The following is an 11,468-nucleotide window of genomic DNA, read 5'->3' on the forward strand; positions in this document are numbered from 1 at the left end:
GCCAACAAGTGGAGGCAGAAAGACAACAACTTTCTGCACAACTTCAATCCCTGCCTTTTCTTCGTGTAGAAAGGAATTTGTGTTTAAAACACCACTCACAGTGAGAAGATATGATGGCGTTTGGATGATCGTCATCACTCACCCGCGTGTCGATGGACAAGTGGAGCATATAAAACTCATATTTGGAAGATATGCTAAGAGTGCATCGTGCAATTCGGAGGGAACTGGAATGAACAATTTCCATTGATAGAAATTGCTTATAATAATAGCCATCAAGCAAGCATTGGAACGTCTCTATAAGAAGCTTTATAGGAAGGGCAGTACCGAACCCCATAGTGTTGGAGTGAAGTGGGTGAGGAAAAGCACCATACAGCAACATGATGGTTGACTTCGAAAACCTACGAATTATCATGGACAAGATAAGAGTCGTCCGAGGAAGGTTGTGAGCTGCCCAAGATCATCAAAAGAGCTTTGTCGATGTGTGTAGAAAAGGATCTTGAATTTGAAGCTGAAGGTTAGATTTTCTTGAATTTACCTCCGTGGAAGGGAGTCGTACACTTTGGTCAATGAAGGAAGCTAAGGTGCCGACATCTTGGTCACTACAAGGTTATCAAGGGAATTGGTTGTGGGCTACAAGTTAGCAATTTCAAAAGAGGTAACATGAGTACGCAACGTATTTCACGTATCATTGCTACAAAAGAACATTGGAGATCTATCGCAAGTGTTCGAGATTCTCGACATCGAGATGAAGGAAGACCTATTATGCATGAAGCAATTGGCACAGAACTTAGGTCCCAAGGAACGCGTATTGGTCAATAAGACTAATTCCCAAGTTACAGACTTGTGACGAAATCATCCAGCTGATAAAGCGAAGTGGGAGCGGAGGCACGAATCCGCAACTTATATTCTTATTCGTTTTGGTGATGTATGAAATTTCGAGGATGAAATTTTTATAAAGGGGGAATATTTTAACACCCCATCCCAAACAACATCAGAATTTTCTTCACGTTGACCGAGGTTCACCGAGTTTGACTGTTATTGACCAAGAAGGGTTAAAATTTGACTTTTTGATCCGAATGGAATTTCTCTTTGACTGAGATACCGTTGCAAATTATGCATCGACCCGAGTCCATAGACTAGTAGCACGTTGAAGATGGAGCTACCGCTTAAAAGTTATAGGCAAAACAAGTAGAGATACGAACTGTCCAAGGGGTGCCGGAGTTGACTTTTTGTTTGTGCAAAGTTGAGCTTTGACTCATGCACAGTTGTGAAGTACTCGTTGATACGAGTTTATAGACTAGTGGCACACCCGAAATTGATATGTGGTTTATAAGTTATAGATCTGCAAAGTTTTCTAATACATCATTATTTTATTTTATATTATTTTATTATTTTATTAATCTATTTTCCTTTTCTTTTTGTTTCTTTTTCTTTTTCCTTTCTTTTTTTCTTTCTTTTTCTTTTCTTTGGGCACGTGAAGAAAAAGGCAGAAAAGGGGAACACTATTCATCACCCCCTCCCTCTCCCTGTCCCTCTCGGGGCTTCCCGTTTCCATTTTCTCCGGCCATCAAAATGAGGCATGCACTGGCCAGCATGACACCCCATGGTTGGGCCACTTCGGCGGCCAAGTTTTTGGCCAAATGGCTGGTGGATGCGCAGGATCGGTGCCCCAAAGCCGGCGGCTGATGGTTCGCCAGTTGGCCATTTTTCAGCTATTCTTGGCCGTGAGACCGGTCCTTCCTCCTAGATTTTGACCCACTGATTCCAAAAATAACCTCCATTTGCCCAAATTCTGAGCAGTTTGTGAGATAGAAGAAGAGGAAGTTCAACCGAAACCTTCTGTCCACTTTCTGGCCACCTCCGATCGGGTTGAGTCCAACAGAGATCGGTAATGTATTCCTCGTCCCCTTAGCTTTTCCTTGATACGTTATTTGTGAATTTCAATACCGTTTGTGTTAGCTCCGCTAGGTATCAGGTATTATTTATCCGAATAAAATATTAATTTATTCTACCCTATGTAATATTGTTATTCTAGGAGCACGTGTGAGTCATAGAATTGATCCTATGGAGGATCTTGGTTGGATTGTGTGCTCGAGGTGAGTGATCCACCTCCAGACTTAATTTTGGGTGTTTAATTATATATATATTGTGATAATTGATTATTTGAAAATGTAATTTTTCACATGTTAATTGTTTAGTAAAATTATATTTGAAATTTGATGGCACAATTTGAATAAATTGAAATGTATCTGTGCATTAAAGCATATTTTGATTTTGATAAATTATGGAAATTCATTTTATGAAAATTTGATATTTAAAGAAATTATGATTTTAACATTATTGATTTATTGTTGAAATTGTTGTGAGTTTATTTCAAGCAATAAAAATGCATTTATATGGATTTACGAATTTTGGAATTTTTATGTGATTTAATTATATTTTGAATTTTGAGGAATTGAAGGAATATTTATTTTAAATTATTGTTAATTTCATTGATGGATTTGAAATTGATGGAATTTGTACGATGGATTTATGATGATGATTTATAAAGGAATTGTGGAAAATTTGCGAGTTTAATTGGATGGAATAAATACGGTGGTATTTATGAGGTTTTGAGATACCAAAAAAATATATTGATTTTATGATTTTTAGATGCACCACACACATATTGGTGTTCTGCACACATGGATATGATTAGCGCGCAGGTGGATGTGGTTAGTGCGCAGGTGGGTGTGAGTAGCGCATAGGTGATTTATAGGATTGTCTTGTGGTTGCCATTGGGTGAGGATAGGCCACCCCTCCATTGCCAGGACGCCACGCGACCGTATGCCCGTTTCTCTCTTTAACCTCTTGTCTAGGGGTGCTTAGGACGCTGGATACCATTGACACCACTGATATATAGTGGGTGCATCAAATGGTTTTCACGATGTGATTTTAATCATAAAATATTTTAGAAATTTATTTAAATTAAAGTGTACTTAATAGTGCTTTGTAAATTAAATTGTTTTGGTATTTTAAATTGAGTTCTATTGTTAATTATTTGGTTTTATTTTATTTATTTGAATATTTCTTGGATCATTTTTGTTAATGTAAATTTTATTGTGTTTTAGTATTAATTGGTTACAATACTTTATTCCCAATTTAATATTTGTCATTAGTCTTATTTTTTATAATTATTTCTCACTAAAATTTTTGGATTACTAATTTATTATCTTTTATTTGCAAATTATTAATTGAATATTTTCTGGATTTTTGGGGCATAAAATGTTGAGTTTTGCGAAAATGTTTTAAAAATGGAACTTTTCCAACTGAGTGAATTGTGAGGGTTTTGAGGAAAAATATTATTTTTAACTACCTATTATTTGTTTACTTATTTCTTATTAATCAATTAACCAAGTTATTTACCCTTTTATTTTTATTATTGTATAGTAGATTGGGTCACTCACTGAGATGATTAGCATCTCACGTTTTTAAACTTTGTTCCCTTAGATCCAAGTTAGTCGACATTGATCGTCCGGGGCGAGCTCGATGTCTTGGTTCGTTGTCGAAGACCAAAAGGCTTTTCCTTTCATTTCTATCTTGTATTATTTTTTTTTTTTTTATCTTCTATTGTATTAAATTTCATATTCAATTGTACTGATAACGCTCTGGATACTATTCGAATGATTATTTATTTAATTTTCTGCATTGGTTCCCTGTCAATTATTTGAAGTCCTGCAAACTTGTGGAAGTAAATTGTAGTAAGGTGGGAGGAATAAAGTGGTGTATTTGGAAGTGTATTTTCAGTGCAGGAAAATTATGATAAGTCCAACCCTCTGGGGAGATTCTGCCGGATTTTCCATTGGAACGTTTGATAGGATTTCCCTAGGATCACGATTTGTCAGGGGTTCTGGTGTGGGATCTTGGATGGGTCCTATCAATACTAGTGGAAGTTCAAACAACTTTCCAGCTTAGTTCTTATACAGCTAAGTAAATAAGATAATCAATAACCTCTTGGGAATTTTTTATTCAAATATTAAAATCTTTTTCTTTCTGATAAAACAATTTCTTAAATATTCAACACATGTAGTACATTTTATTCATTTATTTATTTTATAAAACAGATGTAGTACTCTCACAACATTGTTCCTTTTATTAATTAGGTTTTTTTTTAATTAAATTCCTCTTGGTGCTTTAAAATCCTAAGGTGTGTTTGGTATATGGGATTGGCCTGGATAAGATGGGACTGTGTCCCAAGTATGATGTTTGGTTTGCCATTTTGAGTTTAGGACAACTTAACCTAAACAGTGATTTTATCCCAATCGATTGGGACTCATGTGACCCGTCTCCCCCCCTCCCCCCCCCCCCCCCCCAAGGTCCTTTTTGTCCCAAACTAAAATGAAACCCTACTATACTCTCTCGCCGAAGGAGCTCGCTGGAACTTGGTGGAAAATTGAATGAGCTCATCGGACATATGCATCTCTAGGAGAAAGAAACACGGTCGGTGAGTACCCTCCATCTCTGCATCTCTGTATTTGTTGAGTCTTCTTCTTCCTTGACTTTTCTTCTTGTCATTTGTTGAAATGAAAGCAGATCTTACTAAATCTAGGAAGCAACTCTATTCTCTCACCGAAGGACCTCGCTAGAACATGGTGGAAAATTGAAGGAGCTTGCCGGACATCTGCATCTCTCGGAGAAAGAGACACGGTCGATGAGTATGCTCCATCTCTGCATCTCTGAATCTTTATATTCTTCTCTTCCTTGACCTTGCTTCTTGTCCTTTTTGTTGAAATGAAAGCCGATCTTACTAGATTTGTCCTTTTTCTCTAACATTTGGGTCTTTTGTTGTTTCTTATTATGGTATGGGAAATTTTTTTTTTTAAATGCACTTTTGCAATATGTTATTTCTTTCAGTTTGGGCAATTTTTGTAGTTTTTATTAGTATGGAACAAATTTTAATAAATTTTCTGCTGCATGTTCTATCTTAGAAACATAATATATTTGAGAAAGATCTCTGGGCACTCTTCTGTATCTTCCTCCTCCCAAAACATATTGGTTATACCTGGAACACAGAACCTTAGCAACAAAGGTAAAATCCCTACATACCATCGATATTTTCTTGTTCTGTTCTCTAAATTCTTCTTGAGAGTAATAGGTTTTAGTTTATGCAGCTATTAATTTACTGTAATTTTTTTTATTTGTTCTCGTGTGTCTGAAGTCTGTGAAATGGTTCTAACTTATTTGGTTGGTCTGATTTATTGTTCTCGGAGTCTAGAGTATCAACATTCTCATTCTTGGAAATTATCATTGCTCGTTTGGTATAATGTAGTCGAGGCCTTGCATAAATGAGATAAACAGATTATCAAACTTCACCATTTTGCATCCACCAAATGTTTTGATATCTTTTGCTTCAATGAAGTATTTTGTTACAATAACTCCATAATAAAAGATGTAAATGTTTCCAAAATACGCTTAGGAGTTCCTAACCAGTTATAGAGATTGCCTTTGCTTTGTTTGTATAAGTATTTTAGATGATGAACCTTCTCACTTTCTTCCATGTGGGGGATGGTTTTCATGCTCTCCAAACTCTATGCTATCTATCCTTTCAATCTGCATTCTAACTTGTTATTACTTAGTGGAATGTTATCAACTTATCGTAAAAGAAAGAGTCAAGCCTCTTCACGTACGAATTTGTTTCTTTCATTCCTTTTTCCCCCCGCTTTTTACTAAATCAGAAGGATAATTAAGAAGAATTTATTGGTTTAACAATAAGTTATGTTCCTCTTTATGTGGTGGGGGACGTGTAGCTATTTTGAGCCTTTGTGGGGTAACCAGTACTACCATCAATTCTTCTTGGTTAGATCTTAGTTGAAATTACACCTCTATTACAACACAGAAAAAAAAAATGGTGGGCTTCTTAACATCTAAACAAGACATATGATGTTATGTGTCCCTGATCATTTTAAGGTATGATTAAGAGTCAGATTATTCAATGAAGCAATGATCATTTATCTTTGTCATAAAATTCTAATTTAAGCTTCTATTTTTCTATATGAACACTTAGTTGGAAATAAACATATTTTGCCTCTAATTATTTTGTTTTGAATTGGAGATAGTGAAGGTGAAAGTGAAATTTTTGTTTTTCTTTATTTTGCATCTTACCAACAAGGAAATTGAAACAATTGTTCTGGGGTACATGTAATGTTTTTTTTGTTTAAGTTTTAGGGTAAACAATGAAAGTGAAACTGTACCTTCTCTGTTTTGGATAGGGATAGCCATGCTTGATCTTCAGGGTACTTGGTTTTTTATTGCTATTTGTATACTTCTTCTTCCTCTTTTAGGAGCAGCTTTTAGATGATGTTAACATGTCCAAAATTGGGATGCCTATTGTTATATGCCCTTAATGAAGCAAATGGAGATGTTATTAGTTTAGAAAAAAGATTTTTCACTCTTGAGACATATCTAGACCCTTCTGGCATTAATTTGAAATTGTAGTAGGCATTGTGAAACCACATTAGGAAACCATACAATTGATCCCACCCACCTTACTACATTAATCTACACTTGACCTCTTCTTTACGCTGACTATAGGAGTTAATTTTGTAATATTCTAATGGAGCTAGATTTACAGTATACAATTCAGTGATATATTTTCCAGATCTTTGTTCCATTTTAACATGCACAAAAACCAAAGCTTTGTCAATGGTCAAAAGAGGATTAGAATATTCCCTTATAATGATTTGAGTTTACCTGCAATCTATGCCCTTAATTATGTGCAAGGTAAATTATATTCTCTGTAAAGCCTTTTTTTTTTTTTTGGTTCATTTATTATTGTTATTATTTTTTAGCTTATCTTTTATGCAGATGGCCTTTGTCCTTGTGTACTTTAGAGCTTATCTATTATGCATAATGTCTTTCTTTTTTAGTAGTTTAGACTTATCTTTTGATTTGGATCGGTCAGACAACGAGGCAATGCAACTTACGAGTGATTAAGAAACTTCGGTCCCTAACAACCCAAAAAGCTTGGTTAGACGAAAAGTGTGTATTTAAAGTGGTGTTGATCCAATTTTTTAACTTTCTCTTTGTTGGTTTTCCTGCTAAGTCTTTTTTCTTTGTATTTCGTGGAAGAAAATCTATCTCGTGTTCCTTGGATGTGGAAAATAATTTCATTTGATACTTTTCATTGATGATGTTTGGCTACAGTTTAAGTTTGGGAATGATGTTTGGGAAAATCTCTCATGTTTGCTCATTTGGTATTTTCCATTGGATTGATATTGATGATGTTTGGCTACAGTTGAAGTTTTCCATTGGCACGCCAATAAACATATAATATACTATATACCCGATCTAGTCCATTTGAAATTGGATTTAGTTGTTTGTACCTTGTACACCACTCTTATTAAATTCCTTATGAATTAATATACTATCTATATATATTGGCCTAATATAACTAATTCCATGTCTACTAAAAATTTTCGACTAAAAATTCCCCTCTCTCACACAATCAAACACACCCTACTGAGCCGATCCACTCTATTGAAATGAGGTTATGAAATTGATGCCTTATTTATTTAAAACATGTTATAAACAAATAAAAATATATTAAATATAACAATTATAAAATATATTATTTGATTACAAATGAACAAATGTTACAAAATATATTAGTAGAACATAAATATAAATAACTATTAAATATGAAATTCATATTTTTTGTGTTAATCTTTAATTCTACCTCATTGCCATAATCAATTAAACAAAAAAGTTTAGGAATGATTCTGTTTCTTTGTCTTTTCTTGGTCCCAGAGATAATTGTTTCTATTTCATCCAAAATAAATTATGTATCTTAAATATAATGTGCTTTCTATTTATTTGTTCTATTTTTTGATTTTTTTTTTTTGGTAGTACATATGGATCGAAGAAAAGTCGCTGCATTCTTTTTACTTCCAAATGATTCACTATTAGAGTCTTTTTGTACGACATTTATGTTGCTTTTGTTTATGAATATATGTACTAGGCATATATAAGGCGACATGCTAGAGGTTACAGGAATCAATTACCTAGGAATGCAGATTTGTATATGTCATTTCTAAATAGTCTATTAGACAATGATGTTAATTGTATTAGTCAGCTTAAGATGGATAGGAGAATATTTGATACTTTGTGTCAGTTATTACACGAGGATGGATATGTTAAAAGTGATGGCATTGTTATATTGGAAGAGCAAGTGTGTATATTTCTACACATAATTGATCATCATACAAAGAACCATACAATTATCACTAGATTTTTTAGATCGAGAGAGACGATTAGTAGATATTTCAATTCTGTGTTGCATGGAGTACTGTACTTACATAAGATTTTGTTGAAACAACCAGAACTTGTAGCAGATAATTGTTTGGATGATAGATGGAAAGTATTTAAGATACGTTTGTGGAATAATTTGGTTATTTATATTATAGTTCAATTATTTGTAACATTATCTGATGTTAGTAACTTTGTTAATGACATAGAATTGTTTGGGAGCTTTAGATGGAACTTATATTAAAGTGAATGTACCAGAAATCGATAAGCCAAGATATCGAACAAGAAAGGGTGAGATAGCCACAAATGTTTTAGGTGTTTGTAATCCGAATATGGAATTTATATTTGTATTACCTGGTTGGGAACGTTCCACTTCGGATTCAAGAGTACTCCGAGATGCATCAAGTAGCCCAAATGGGTTAAGAGTACCAACCGGTAAGACTAATTCTTAAGTTTTACACTATAGTAGCCAACATTGCATAGACTAATAGGAGATATGTTTTTTTCTTTTTTTAGGTTGTTATTACTTAGTGGATATTGATTACACTAATGGTGAAGGATTTCTTGTACCATATAGAGGAACAAGATATCACCTTTATGAGTGGAGAGATGGTTGTGCACCCATAAACCATGAAGAGTATTTTAACATGAAGCATGCATCTGCTAGGAATGTCATAGAAAGATGTTTTGGGGTTCTTAAAAAGCGGTGGGCAATTTTAAGAAGTCCATCTTTCTATCCTATTATAACACAAATCAAGATAATTACCACATGTTGCCTTATACAGAATCTTATTAGAAGAGAAATGATAATTGATCTTGGGGAAGTCGAGTTTGATAGGAGTGATGATGTTGATGTTAGCATCGAGGATGACTTTATAAAATCGATTTGTTCATTGGATCAATGGACTCACTGAAGAGATGATTTAGCTAAGCAAATGTTTGATGAGTGAAGAGGTCGTCATGGTCATTAGTGGTCGATTGTTGTCCTTAATGCTCCTCTAACTATTTTATTTTATACTGTTTGTTAAACATCTTGAATCATTTGTATGAAAACCAATATATATTATGTGTCATTGTTGTCATCCATGAATGATTGTTGCTTATTTGCTTGCTGTTATTATATTGTTGGAGATAGCAGTCACGATATCCGAGGGGTTGAATCTAGAAGTACATGGAGTAAAGGGGAGGAAGATGCTTTGCTGCTTATTTTAGATGAGGTTGTAGCTAGTGGGCAGCGGTGTGATACAGGATCATTCAAGCCGGGCATAAGTACTATGATTGAGAGGTGATTGGCTGAGATATTATATACGATATAATATACGGTATAATATACAATATGCTAAACAAAAGTGGATTCAGATGGAATGACTCATCTTAAATGTGTGGAAGTTGATAGTGACGAAGTTTGGAAAACATATGTGCAAGTTTTGAAACATTGGACATCTTCTTTCATTGAATTTTTTAACTTGATATGTAACAGTCCAGACCACCCACATGTGATATTGTCCTCTTTGGGCCTGAAAAATCCTCTTACAACCCAGCTTTCAAGGTTTTAAAAGGCCTTGCAAGGGAAAGGTAGCCACACCCACTTATAAGGAGTGTTTCATTACCCTTTTCCAACCGATGTGGGACTTCACATGATATATGAAGTATGTTTTTCTATTGTTTACAATTAAAAGTTTGTTTTTTTATTTTAGAGAAATCCAAGTGCAAAGGCATGGAAAGGTAAACCGTTTTCGATGTATGAGAGGCTTGCTAATATTTTTGGAAAGGATCTGGCAACAGGACATGGAGTATAAACTCCAATTGATATGGTCAATGATTTGAATTTGGATAGTGGAAATGAACAATTTAATGATGTGTGTTCTCCAATGTCTGTGAATGAAATACATAGTGAACCATCCACCCGACCCAAATCAAAAGGTAAGAGAAAATCTGGATTGAAGGATGATGACATTGTGAGCGGGTTTGGCAATGTAGCAGAGAAATTGTTTGATAAATTGGCTGCAAAGTTAGATAAATCTGAAGCCAATTATCCATAATACTTAGTTATGGAGCTTGATAGGTTAGGTTTATCTGTTGATGACAATCTCAAAATCTCTAAGGCAATGAGATTAGATCCATTGAACGTTGAGGTTTTTAAGATTATTAGGATGGATGCGGGCAAGATTGAATTTGCTAGAAAATTTTTAAATTACTAAGTATCATTGTGGATCATATATTTAAGCCTATGTATGAGGGGATGATAATTATGAACACTTGGATTTGAACTTTATGGATATATCTTGTATGGTTGTTTATGGACATATGTGGTACAGTAATGGATGTTGGTATCTAATTATGCGTGTAAAGACACTTTTATGAAGCATGTGTTATGTTTTAATGTATTAATATGCACTTGATTGATTTAATGCATTGTTATTTTGTTTAATTATATTATTATATTATGTTATAATTTATTATAATATGTAGGAACATTCAATGGCAAGGAGAAGAGTTTATGTTGTGTTTAAAGGTAGACAACCAGAGATATATAATTCTTAGCCTGAATGTCATCAACAAGTCCAAGGATTTAACGATAATTTATATCAAGCCTATAATACAACTGAAGAAGCTGAAACAACATATGCTGAGTATGTAGAACAAATGATGAGGAATCTAAATGAGGCAAATCCAATACAACATATCACCGCACATACACATGCTAACTTGAACAATGAGTGGCGTAATAATTTTATAATTGGCTGTTTGTTTGGATTACTATCAATGGATGTATTTATTTATTTGGCATATAAGTATATTATCGGTCTCAAATTTATAAATTTGTATACAGACAAGTATGTGAAATTGTAGTTATCAACAAGTTCTTAATTAAATATGATGTTATGTTTTTTTATTTGTACATATGATTTAACATATTATAATATCATTTTAATTGGTTTTGAAAACCATATATTAACGTAATTTGTGGGTGTAAAAAAAAAATACAATTTAATTACAATGTAAAGAAAAAATTATAATTACAAAATTTCATTAATTATCTTTATTTTTCATTAATTATTATTTAGAAAATATTATGTTTTATAATTTAATTTTCATTTATTTTTAAAACTATAAATTAATATAGTTTGTGTATGTAATAAAAATTTAAATTTTATATGTAAATACAAATATATCAATTTACA

The sequence above is a fragment of the Ziziphus jujuba genome, chromosome 10 (genome assembly GCF_031755915.1).
Source record: "Ziziphus jujuba cultivar Dongzao chromosome 10, ASM3175591v1".
Taxonomy (NCBI): Eukaryota; Viridiplantae; Streptophyta; class Magnoliopsida; order Rosales; family Rhamnaceae; genus Ziziphus; species Ziziphus jujuba.